The following is a 12624-nucleotide window of genomic DNA, read 5'->3' on the forward strand; positions in this document are numbered from 1 at the left end:
TGTATGGTTTTCAAATGGCACCAATAGCCCCAGGCACCCTCAAACTGAGGGGGAGTATAAAGGCCATGCCCCCTCTACACCCTTAGGTCAGGCAAGAGATCCTGACTGGAAGCCAGAGTCCCAACCTTCTCCATGCCAGAGGTAGAAGAGATAAGAGAAGCCACAAGCTGCATAAGACATAGAGGCCAGGCCACTATTGCCCAAGCAGGCCACTGGGTTTTGGAGTCCTTCACTGGTCCCTTTCAAACCCACCAACTGCACTGGAAATCACCAAAGCTAGGACAATTGTAATTTAACCCCTCAAAACCAGAGCTCCTGGATGTAGAGTGCAAGGTGAAAAAACTCACACAGCAGCTCACCAGTTTTGCCCCATGGGAAAAATCCCTTCCAGACACCAAAACTGGGAAGCAGCCTAACCTCCAGCATTGTACAGATTTAGCAACCTTTTGAAAGGTGGAAAGGGTAGGGCTGAAACAGACAGCTTCCTCACCCAGGAAAAACACTGTACACTCTTTCATCCCCGCCCCCCACACCAGATGGGAGCCAATCATTTGGTCCCACACCATCCCTACTGCCCTATGGCTGCAATGGTATGTGGGACAAGCCCTAGAGCCTGGACGGGGATCCAGCATGTAACCCCCCATGCTATGTCACACAAGAAAGGAGGTGGTGGGGAGAACTGTCTCCATATGTCTGAGATGAAGAAATGGAGGGGGCATGTGGGCCATGTGCCTCAGTTGTTCCATCTGAGATGCTGCCCCAACAGTATCTTCACAGGCCCCAGCTCCACCAAAGTTCCCTCCTGGCTAACAGGCCGAGTATTTTAAAACAGAGCATACTAGTTATTTTAGAACCTTAGCCTGCTTGTTTCCTCAAACTGAAATTTTAAGGAGGGGCCACATCACACAGAGCAGCCTGATGGATTTTGGATAGAAAATATCTTGTAATCAGAGAGGGATGACAGGTGTGCCATTTGCCTCTAAACAATGCCCCTCCATGGCTTGCTGTGAGGGCTGAACAGAGGGAGTCACAGTCAAAATTTTATTAGATAACCAATTTAAAAAAAAACAAAACTACACAGCAGGTCAACAAGGGAGAGAACAAGTCATGGGATATGGGAGCAAAGGTAGAAACTGCCATATTCCAGTGAAACATCTTGAAATGTGATTTACACTTATAAGGCTTTATTTTGGCTTTTATATTAAGGGCCTGCATTGGAGTAAGGGGAGGCTGTTCCATCTCAGCACCAGTCTCTAGAGGTATTCTGGCTGGCTCAGCCTGTATTCTTCTGGGAGTTCATGCCAGAGAGTGAATTGAAAGGGGGAATGCATGCTCCCTTCTTTGCTGGTCCTACTCCACTGACGGGTGTGGAGAATGCTACTGCTATTCTCCCCAATCTCACATGCTATGGAGCATCTAGTTCTTATTAAAGGGGATCCGGCCAGGTCGTGAGATTGCAGACGAATTCATACTACCCAGAGTGTAATTGCCTTTAGGTGCTTTACACTGCAAGACCTTGTTCTGTGAAAAAGCTTTCCCACAACAATCGAAAACAAAATCCCATCCCTCTCAATCTTAATCCCTGTCCCCCACACAAACCCCCATAGCAACCTACCAAAATAGGGTCCCGTACAGCCAGGGAAGGGAGAAGAACAGAAAGCTTCTTGAAGTCCACTAGGGACCTCACCATGCATCCCTAGTTTATCTACAAGTACCTATGACAGGAGGAGCACAAGAACCTAGACTGAGGATGCCCCTTGTGAAGTTCTATTAGGGGATGAAGGACTGGTTGTGCCCTCCTCACATAGCCTGGATCTCCAAAGACTCACAGAATAGTCTTCATGGTTATTCTCAGTGGGAGACTCTCTCACTGCTATCCAAACTTCCTAATTCCTTTAACAGCTGCCTTTACCTGGCAATCCAGCATTTTCACAATTTCATACCTTCCACCACTCTTTCTGCCCCTGTAGCCTATTCAATAATGTTGATTAGGCTTCAGGGCAGAAGCAGCATTTTGCACTTTCTTCTAGGGCAGGATTTCAGTTGGGGAGAAAGCTCAATCTTGCTTTCTTTAATAATTCAAATGGCAGTATTGTGTGGATACTCTTAACTGCTACTTAAAAGTAATTAATTGATTTTCTGACATATCAGTTAACAATGTATTGCACTGACATGAAGTTGTGATTTTGCTGTTGATTGGGCTAGATGACTAGATGCATCATACTCAGTTCAGGAGTTTAGCTTAGAAGTCTCTAAAAATATTCAGCTATAAAAGGAAAGGCATTTTACAAATAGTGTTGACTAAAACTTGAACCCATATGCAACTTTAACTGTTCTCAAATTAAAGTATTGCATTGTTATTGCAGTGGACTGATAGTATTTAAATTTAGAACATCCAGTAGGTATGAAAACACACACACTGAATTTAAACAAGAATGATATCTACAGATGTGTTTTCTGTATCTCACACACACACCCCTGTACTGAGAGAAGTTACTGAAGTTTCTATATTGTTTATGATAAGCCTAGTACTCCATTTGAAACTCCTGAATGCTGAAGACATATATGGATGACTCTGAAGCACCAGCAGAAAGAAGGAAGACAAAGAGATAAATCCTGGGGTCAGGAGATGGGCTATATAGACTTCCATCTCTATTGCAGGTCATCACTTCCAATCAACCCCAAGTTAGCAGTAACTAGAACTTGTGCTTGTCTCTATAAATATGTGCAGCAGTCACAGCGTTAAATAAATTGTATGAACCAAGGCCAACCTTTTCGAGCTTGGTATATAAAATTAGGCACCTATACTAAAAGAGATATGATTTTCTGCACCTTTAGCGCCCCTTGACTTCGAGGGGATTTTTTTCACTAACTGAAAATTAGGCCCCTGTTACTTAGCTACCTAATCCTGGATTCAGAAGTTTACTTTAAGGTACTCGGGTTTGAAAATTTTGGCCTGAATACACAGTGGGGAAGATCCTATCAGAAATATTTTCACTTGTTAGGGATGATGTTACATTAGGAACATAAGAACACCCATACTGGGTCAGACCAAAGATACATCTAGCCCAATATCCTGTCTTCCGATAGTGGCCAATGCCAGATGCCCCAGAGGGAATGAGCAGAACAGGTAATCATCAAGTGATCCATCCCCATCACCCATTCCCAGCTTCTGGCAAACAGAAGCTAAGGACATCATCCTTGCCCATCCTGCTAACAGCCATTGATGGACCTATCCTCCATGAACGTATCTAGTTCTTTTTACCCATTTGTGGCTCTGCTTTGCCCCATCATGTGTAAATCATACAATCAAATGCCTAACTTTTAAAAATACTTCTGATAATACTTCACACTACTTAGTATAGATTTGCCATTATCTTCAAAGTGATACTTATTCTCTATCTTTTGCCCCGACTTACACAACAGCAACAGAACACAACTTAAAGGAACAACTCAAATTTGCCTCCAAATTTAGACTTTTACAAGCACAAGCTATTACTGGCTATGTTATTTCTTTTCCATGTTTATTTCAAGAAAACCCTCCATTTTTGGATTTACTTGATGCTGCCACACAATTTCCAGTTTGCCACAGGTTTTGCACTGCAATGCTACAAAGCCTGGGGCCTTGTGGTAGAATGTAGATCCATTCGGTCACATAGTCCCTGGGTCTTGAGCCTATATAAGAAAAGTGCTTGATAGAACTTGAGTTGTTAATACACGCTTCAGGTTAAAATTTTCTCCTACAGTTTTAGTAAGTCATTCTTGTTAAGAAGATGCCAACAGCTTCCTGCATTCCATCATATACCCAGCCACACTGGCCGCTGAACCAGGAAGCCTTCAGCCGCTAATAAACTAAATTCTCCAAGACCGTCATCCCTGTGAAAATATGCTGATATGTGAACTTTACTGTGCATGCAATGCATAGAACAGAGCTTAACATAGTGAAATATGAAATAGCTTAACATTCAGAATTATTTATTATCAGTCTTTTCCAATGTTTTCTTTTGACTGCTAAAAAGCTTTGAATTACCAGACATTGTATCCTGACTTACTTAAACTTCAGAAGAATGGTAACAGGAGAACCAAGGCAGATTCAGTAATGCATATTCTGTGAGGTGTTTAGGTTAAGAATAGATGAGTTCTGAAAAAGAAGAGAGGCCATAAATAATTAACGTCCCTCCCTGTAGATGGGAGAAAAGTATCAAGATTTTGCTGAAGTCACTGATTGATTTTCTGACACTACTGAAAAGATGTGAAAGCAGCCACTTGGAGTGCAGTGTCAGATATGCAATCCATTGTTAAATGGAATTCTGCATTTTAGTTACTAACACAGCTTGTGTTCCACTGATGACACTATTATAGAGTACACATCAAACCTAACAGAAATGAAAGACTGAGGAAAATATAGGCCAAATGGACAACTAGATGTTTGAATTAAAAAAAACAAAAACAAAAACCCTAACAACCCAAAACAGAAAAGAGAAGTGTTGCTTTATAAACAAGGTACTGTTACACTGATGGGGAAACTATATTCACTTCTATTTACAAGCAGTTTATTGCCTTGAATATCTGATTTCATATATCACTGTCATTAATAGGAGATAGAACACTGAACTAATGAATTGGTCACTAATGAGAGCATCCTTTCATTTCTTCCTTTTTCAGTACAAATTCAGATACGAAAAGATCTCTGTTATATGCAAACAGATGAAAAAAATTCCTGTGGAGTCACACCTTATCATGTATATCCTACAACACACTGTGCCTTTTTTATATTATTCATGTCAATCTGAATTAGAGGTCAAATGAACAGAGCATAGGCACATCTGAGCTAACAGCAGTATTGAAGAGAAACATGGACCTCTTAAGACTACAATATATTGTTCATTATGAAGTCTTCCTTATTCCACTTTTTTTCACAGTACTAGAATTTAGAAACTGTATATTACTAATGTATATGCAGGAAGGCATAACTCTGTGTGCTAAACATACATTCCCCCAAACCCAATATTTCATATGGTGTAAAGGGAAGGTTTTGTTTTGTTGGTTGCCTTCACCAATCACGGTGCACTGACAGCAAAATGAAACTTACTAGTACATTTGATCTTTGGTATCTGGTCTGGTGTTTATATAGCTATTTCGATGCAATCAGATGGTGCATGATGATAAGCCTACTTTACAAAATTTGGAGGAGGATGTAGGATCAAAAGGAAAAGGAGAAAAAGAAATGAATGGGCTGTGTACACAGATTTATACTGGTTAGTAGACTCCAAAATGAACTAGAAGAAGCTATTATATAAAACATCAAAACTCTACTGAACTATATCGAGTTTAACATGTTTGAATTATTTCTGTTGAATCCCTGGAAAAGTTAGCATGAGTCTTATGATAGTCTTTCTTTTCTTGATACAATATCGACTATTAGTTATTACTTGTTAACCAGTACCAAACGGTTAGTACTATGCATGACACAAAATAAACCAGTCTCTGTCCTGAAGACCTTACAATCTAGCAGATTCTTCTACAGTACAGGGAAATAGTTAATTGAAAGTATTGTGTGGGCTCCTCCCTTCCCACTCACAATCATACAATATCCTTGTGGTTCCTACACAGTTACACACATGAAAAGGTAACATTAGGAAAACATTTAGGGCTTGATTCTTAATTACACAAAGGCCTCTTTGCTCTGCTCTAGGAACATAATGTAGCTTATAATCCATATTAAGACTCTTGTACATTGTCAGAGTGGTGTAAAAGGGCCTTAGATAAATGAAAATCTGACCTTTAATGTACTTTAATATGATTGAGCAGGGGCAAAACCAGAAAAAGTAGCACTTAATGAGCAGCCACCTTTCTGCAGACCAAGAACGAGAGTTCTATGACCACCAGTGGTCCACAAAGCACAGCTTTGGAACCTTTACAATAGGGAAAGAAATGGCATGCACTGGAAAGCCTAGAGGGAGAAATAATTTATAGTGTTGAGGTATTTTAAAATGTTCGTTCACTTCTCCTGGGCAACCCGAAGAAGAGAGGCTTTAGATGGGACATGAATGCCGAGAAGGTGGGACACAGTGAAGTAGGAGATGGAAAAATATATGAAGATGGAAAGAAGAAAAGACAAACAGGGCACTGACGGCTGCTCTTGATTGCTGACAAAATAAACAGGCTGGGAGAACACATTAGTGGCTGTGTGGACAATAAGGTCAACCACTGAAATCCTGGACCTATCGGCAAAACTCCCATTGACTTTAATAGGGCCAGGATTTCATCCAAGATATTTAAATGTAACACAGTGGACAATGGGAAGCCAATGAAGGAACTGAAAAAGGTGGCGATTACACAATCTGGTAATATATTATTAAAATAACAGTCACATCACATCACAGTATATGAGAAGAAAATACTCAGAAATTCTTCTGTCTTTTTGCCATATCCTGTCATTTGTCTATATTCCAAAGTCCTCTTGACCTCAGTCAGAATTCTGTAATGGCTGCTAAGTATTAGCATTTGGAGTCCTGCTCTTGCTCAGGTGACTGGGGCAAGGAAATGAGTTTATTTGTCTTCCCAGGACTTCCAAGTGCCATGGGGAATCTTGGTTTTTCCTCCTCTCAGAAGGGAGGCTAGTAGAAAATACCACATGAACAGAATTTCTGGCGGTATTCCAGCATTCAGGTAGCAGCTGACTAACAACAGGAAATGCACACACAAAAAATTGGAAAAAAAAAAAAGGTAAATAGTAAACGTTAAACTTATTTGAAAGTTTGATTCTCATTTAATTGGGTCAGTTCACCAACTCTACAGAAAAGACAGGTGCAAAGTAATTAGCTAGTATCACATTATTTTAACTTTCAGCATCAGGACTATAAGTAAAGGGAAACAGATAAGAGACTTGCCAGTTAAATCTCATACTGGCTCTGTAGGATCTGTGTATAATTATTTTACAATACCACAAAGTATTGTGTGTGTGGGGGGGGGCATCATACAAACCCTCAAGCAAATAGATCAGCTGGTCTATTTGTGTAAGAAAGGATTTGCTGGACTGGACCCTGGGACAGTTGCTGAATGGCATGCTTATCTAGAACACAGAGAGCCAATCATTTTTGAACAATTATGACAATAGATAAAAGCTAGACAGACTCTGATTTAAATGCCTGATAATAAAAGCTTACACTGAGAGATGGTCAATAAAATCTTAGTAACAATAATAAAAATTTAGTCTCGACTCTACAAGAAAATGCATTAGATGTGAACACGGCACGATATCGTGATACTGAGGAAAAGATGGGTGATCCATACAAAAGTCTGTAATCTATTTCCAGTGCTACCAGGAACACAAAACCACTCTCTGTTTATCAGGTACCAGTGAGATTGTCTGAAAATAAGTGAGTTTGGTGGTTTCTGTTCATTTCTCAATGGTTTGTATTCTACCACATATCTGGCTCATTTCCAATGGAGCCTAACTGCTGGGGAAAAAAATCATTTACCAATTAGCATGGAGATAAAAATATTTCCATCTCCAATTGGGTGGTCTCTTTTACAGCTAAAATGAAATTAGATCCAGGACATGGCAGGTAAGTCTTAGGTTAAAGCTCATAATACTGAATATAAAATTCAGTTTGGCCTGAGACAACTATTACAGAATTCTAGGAGACACTGAGTTTGGAACTTTGCACACATATGATTTGTGAAATACAAAGTGAGAAGTATTATGATACAGAATAAAACTTGGCATGTTGATTTGTGTTGCCACAGCATTTCTGCAAGTCTTGCTACTTTAATATGACATGAATTATATAGCTATAGACTAAATATACATTACACATATGAGTCAAATATATAGGAAAATCCAACTGCTGTAAAAAAAACAACCTTCAAATCATAACTTTAACATCAGTAACCATAGGGCAGATTATTATACCTTTATTGGTGCTGAATAGTAAGGGTATTCCATTAATTTCAATTGAACTTCTTTTCAAGTAAGTATGGTAAGAATATTGCAATCCGTCTCAATGACAGTTACTTTTCACTAATGCAAATATGACTTTTCGTGCCTCAAATTCAGTCTCAGAATTTTGCCCTCAGTTTTGTGCATGTTGCACAAGCACAACCAATCAGAACAAAGAAAAGTTACACAAGTTACATATGCTATATATAAGTTATAAGCATGTGTTACCAGGCTTCGCTCCAAAAGGATCTTCTGGAAACACTGCTGGTGGGCCCCCTCCCTCCTAGGACAGCAGACATTTGTATGGGAAACCACTGGTAGCCCTAAGTCGCTCCCACCAGGAGAGATTCTTGTATAAAAACTACTGGTGGCCTACATACCCCTCCATCAGTAGGTCCAATTTACATTTGTTGCCCAGTGCTACATGACCTTTTTAACTGCATTAGGTCCTATAGCTCATACCATAACCTATCCCTATGTGATTTAATGCAGGGCAGTATGAATCAACATTTAAAGCTAATTCGTTTTTTAAACACAGATAGAAGCAGGTAACTGATATGCCAACATGTATTTTGATGTTATCCTTCATTAGGTAGCAGGCATTCCACTATGGTTACAGCTTTTATATGTGTACAGTCAACACTCAATGAAAAACAACAAAAGTATGAGAAAGTATTTGAAGAATGCTTGTAAATGGTGGCTCAGTAGTCTTATGATAATTTCTCTGATGTACAAATCCCTGCTCCTGAAAACACAGAATCTTTTAGCAAAGTCTAAGTGATGCAAAAGGTCAGCAATTTGATCTAGGTGTTAAATGCTAAAGAACTCTGTTGAATACACACAGAGAATTACTGAAGCATAAGTGAAAAAAGTGTGTGAATTCAAGCATCACGGACAACTTTACTCCTGCTTTGCAAAAGAATTTTAAAAAAAAGCCCTCATAAAAATATGATCCAATTACAGCATTGGGATTTATGGAATTGCACAGGCATAGAAATTAATGTACAGTACTATATCCTCACAAAACAACTCTGAAGAATTAAAGGGCTCCTTACAGATGCTCTGACCTCATTTTCCCTTACCCCTGTGGGCTGCATACTGTGGGCTAGCCACACAGACATCTGTCGGAGTTGTGTGCGTGACTCAAAGATAATATATGGCCAATTGGTTGTTAAGGTCCCCTACTTGGCTAATTGTTACTGCTAACTTGAAGACAGGTCTACAGTGAAAAAAATATTCATGAATGTTTTGATGATTTCTAACTAGAATTTTGCTCCAGACATGTTTGTAGCCTCCTTTTGAATTAGCTTTTTTTCATAGACACTTGTGTAAGATCTATAGAAGCCTAGAAGAAATATTTCCGAACACCAGCAGTAACCATTATTTTCAAGGCTAGTTCTTGAAGAGAGCATGCAGTACTACTGTCAGTGTCTGCAGTCATTAATACTTTTGCTTTCTAATGAAAACAATGGCATGTAGTGTTCTGAAAGCCCAGCACAGTGGAAGCTAATGCTTATTACAATACTGTATGTAAATACAACACAAATTTGCTAGGTTTCTTGCAAACAAAGTGGTGCGTTGGTAGGCAACAGCAGATAATACATTCTGCAGTACAAGCAATGCAAATCTAAAAAATTTAATGTGTGGCTTTATTGTGTAGGTCTTTGTGAAGCAAGACGTAGGAAAATTCAGTTTCTTAGATCAACATCCCAAAATTCATCTGTCCCAAACCAGGTAGCTTGTTGCTATCTAGTTCTAACAATAAACTTCTATATAAAGTACAGTGTAACATAACTTAGTAAGTAAGCCTGACTTACCCTTATGAGCCAGAGTTTACCTGGCCCTTGCACATGTGTGTAAGTGTGGGAGACAGTGTTAGAAGTCTCTCCTTCCACCTGTGCCCGAATGGCTGACAAGAATCACATTGGAAAGCATAGTGTCTATTCCTCCTAGCACTACCTAGGCAATCAGTAGATGGACAAAAATGGGGAAGGCTGAAGCGCAGTGACTTGCCTCTCTGTCCCTACACATGCCTGCAAAGTTGGGACCACAGCTCAGGTAGCTACTGTTCTGGTGTGAGTGCCCCAAGAAGAATTCTGGCTGAGTCGTATCATCTTCAGCCTCATTGCAACCCCTCTACACCTCCACTGTTTAAATAAATGATTACATATATACATATAGAGGCAGGTTAAGGCGAAAACTGAAAGTACATCTAGCTAGCTTTGGAACATTTTCAAAGTAATGTGTGCTCCTTGGGTTTAGCTATGTGACTTGTGTGAGCATGAGGTGCAGAGTAGAATCCAGAAAACATGAATGGCGTGGTTGTAGTAGTTTATGGATATAAATAGCAAGGATTCTCCATAGTTTGAGACCGTAACTCAGTTTTCAGAATTCATATTCCCCATTTACTTTATGCTGGAGGCCAATATAAAGAGCACCTGAAGCTTCATAATGAGAGCATTGAGTTTCTGCTTTTTAACCAGTGTGCTGTGTGGTCCAACAGAGAAGGCAGCAGTTCCATTAAAGTTAGCTTAAGAAGAAACAGGAGTGATTTGTTGACAGAGCTTAACAATAAGGATCCACATTTCCTTCACCAAGAATAGTTACTGTCTGTTTTGTCACTTTAGAAATGTGATTTGCGGGGGCATAATTTTATGAATCCACAGAGGGAAAATATAAAACGTATAGAGAAGAAACTTAAGCTGAGCAGCTGAATGTTTGGAATGAGCTGCTGAACTGTTCTTAGAATACTCTTTACATTCTAATGTCTCCGAGACTTCTTGCAAGCAGTCTTTATCTTTCAACCTGCTCAATGCCAAGGGGCAGATGAGATGGTCAGACAGCATCTTAGGTGAAATGTTGTAAGTTTGTCACAGGACTTTATGTAATTTCTGAATCAAAACCAAAGCACAGTAACAGATGTGAGTATATAAAAATATGCAGATTTTGGATGAAATCTTGGCCTTGTGGAAATCAATGGCAAAACTCCCACTGACTTCAGCGGAGCTAGGATTTCACCCACAAATTGCAAAAATATCACATATTTAGAAACATAAGAATTGCTGCACCAGATCAAGAATCTCCCACAACCTAGACAAGTGGGCTATGGAGATGCTCTCTCACGCTCTCCTTTTTTTCCATGAAAAATTCTGAAAGATCTCATTTTCATTCTTTTACCAAACTTAAATAAAATTTAAAACCTTTATAACATTTCTTGTTTTCTAGCCAGCCCTATTCAATATCCAGTCTCCAACAGTGGCCAGTCCCACCTGCTGCAGAGGAAGGTGCATAAAGCACAATGATGGCAGCTGTGGAATGGACAAGGCCAAATACTAGTTTACTGTATGTCCAGAATCATAGATTCTGAGGTCAGAAGGGACCACTGTGATCATCCAGTCTGACCTCCTATATAACAGGGGCCATAGAACTTCCCCAAAATAATTCCTGGAGCAGAGCTTTAGAGAAACATCCAATATTAATTTAAAAATTGTCAGTGATGGACAATCTACCAAAGCCCTTGGTAAACTGTTCCAATGGTTAATTGCCCTCATTGTGAAAAATGGATCACGTTATACCTTTGGATCACGTTATACCTTTCTCGGCTAGACTGAAAAGCCCATTATTAAATATTTGTTCCCCTGGTAGGTACTTCTAAATTGCAATCAAGTCACCCCAGAACCTTCTCTTTGTTAAGCTAAACAGATTGACCTCTTTAAGTCTATCACTGTCAGGCATGTTTTCTAACCCTTTAATCATTCTCATGGCTCTTCTCTGAACCCTCTCCCATTTATAAACATCCTGGAATCAGGATTCCAGCAGTCGTTACACCAGTGCCAAATACAGGTCAAATAAATACGTTACTCCTGCTTGAGACTTCCTTGTTTATGGATCTCAGGATTACATTAGCTCTTTTGGTCACAGTGTCAGCTGATTATCCACCACAACCTCCAAATAGCATGGGTTTATATACTCTCCAAAGTTGTTTGTTTGTTTGTTCTGATAATTCTATGTAATGTAAGCATGGAAACACCCCTCCTATTGACTTCAGTAGAAACTGGACTGGTCTCTGACAGCACTGTAGAAGCCCCTGCAATAGGTGAGTGGGGGCATATAAGTACAACTACCTGATCTACATTTATCACAGTTTCTGTTCATATTAATCAGAGATAAACTGGTGAACACAGATGTAATATAAGAGACATTGTGCTTACTTATTTTATACATTTGTAATATCTACCCAGAAAGCTTTTTTTAAAAAAAAATCCTGTCATTTTCATAAAATGTTTCAGATTAGTGAAGATCTTGCCTATATTTAGCTTTTATGGGAGAAAGGATAAAACATAATCAACTGTTTAAAGGATAAAACACAAACCACATGAAGCACTGAAACTTGTTGGCGAGAAATCTAACAGTAGTGCTTGGTAGCAACCCCATCTCCTGTGGAGCAGATGTTCAGGATTTTACATGGAAATAGAAACTGCACTAATATAAAATGCTTTAGTGACTGAAAAACTGATAAATGTTAAATGTTGTCCTTCAGCTAATGACACTATCTTTCTGATTGCCTAAAGATGCCCTAAGAAACACTGAGGTGGAAATATAAAAAAAAGCAGCAGCAGCAGCAACTAAAATATTGACAGATTAAAAAAAATCTAGTAATATTTCTCTGCCTTCAGGTA

General features: G+C 39.3%; 1 protein-coding gene across 6 annotated transcripts in view; it reads right to left on the reverse strand.

The window, feature by feature from the left end:
* The window catches only part of RUNX1 (RUNX family transcription factor 1), a 219772-nt gene that overhangs the window by 116265 nt on the left and 90883 nt on the right, over window positions 1-12624 (reverse strand). Inside the window, exon 1 of one of the 6 annotated variants that reach the window (XM_050929386.1) lies at window positions 4053-4127. The exons of the other annotated variants lie outside the window; for them this stretch is intronic. The gene's annotated coding sequence lies outside the window, so the exon portion shown is untranslated. Of the gene's footprint in view, window positions 1-4052; window positions 4128-12624 lie in introns of those variants that run through there. 6 annotated transcript variants of the gene reach the window in all.

This window comes from Gopherus flavomarginatus, chromosome 1 (assembly GCF_025201925.1).
Source record: "Gopherus flavomarginatus isolate rGopFla2 chromosome 1, rGopFla2.mat.asm, whole genome shotgun sequence".
NCBI classification, from domain to species: domain Eukaryota; kingdom Metazoa; phylum Chordata; order Testudines; family Testudinidae; genus Gopherus; species Gopherus flavomarginatus.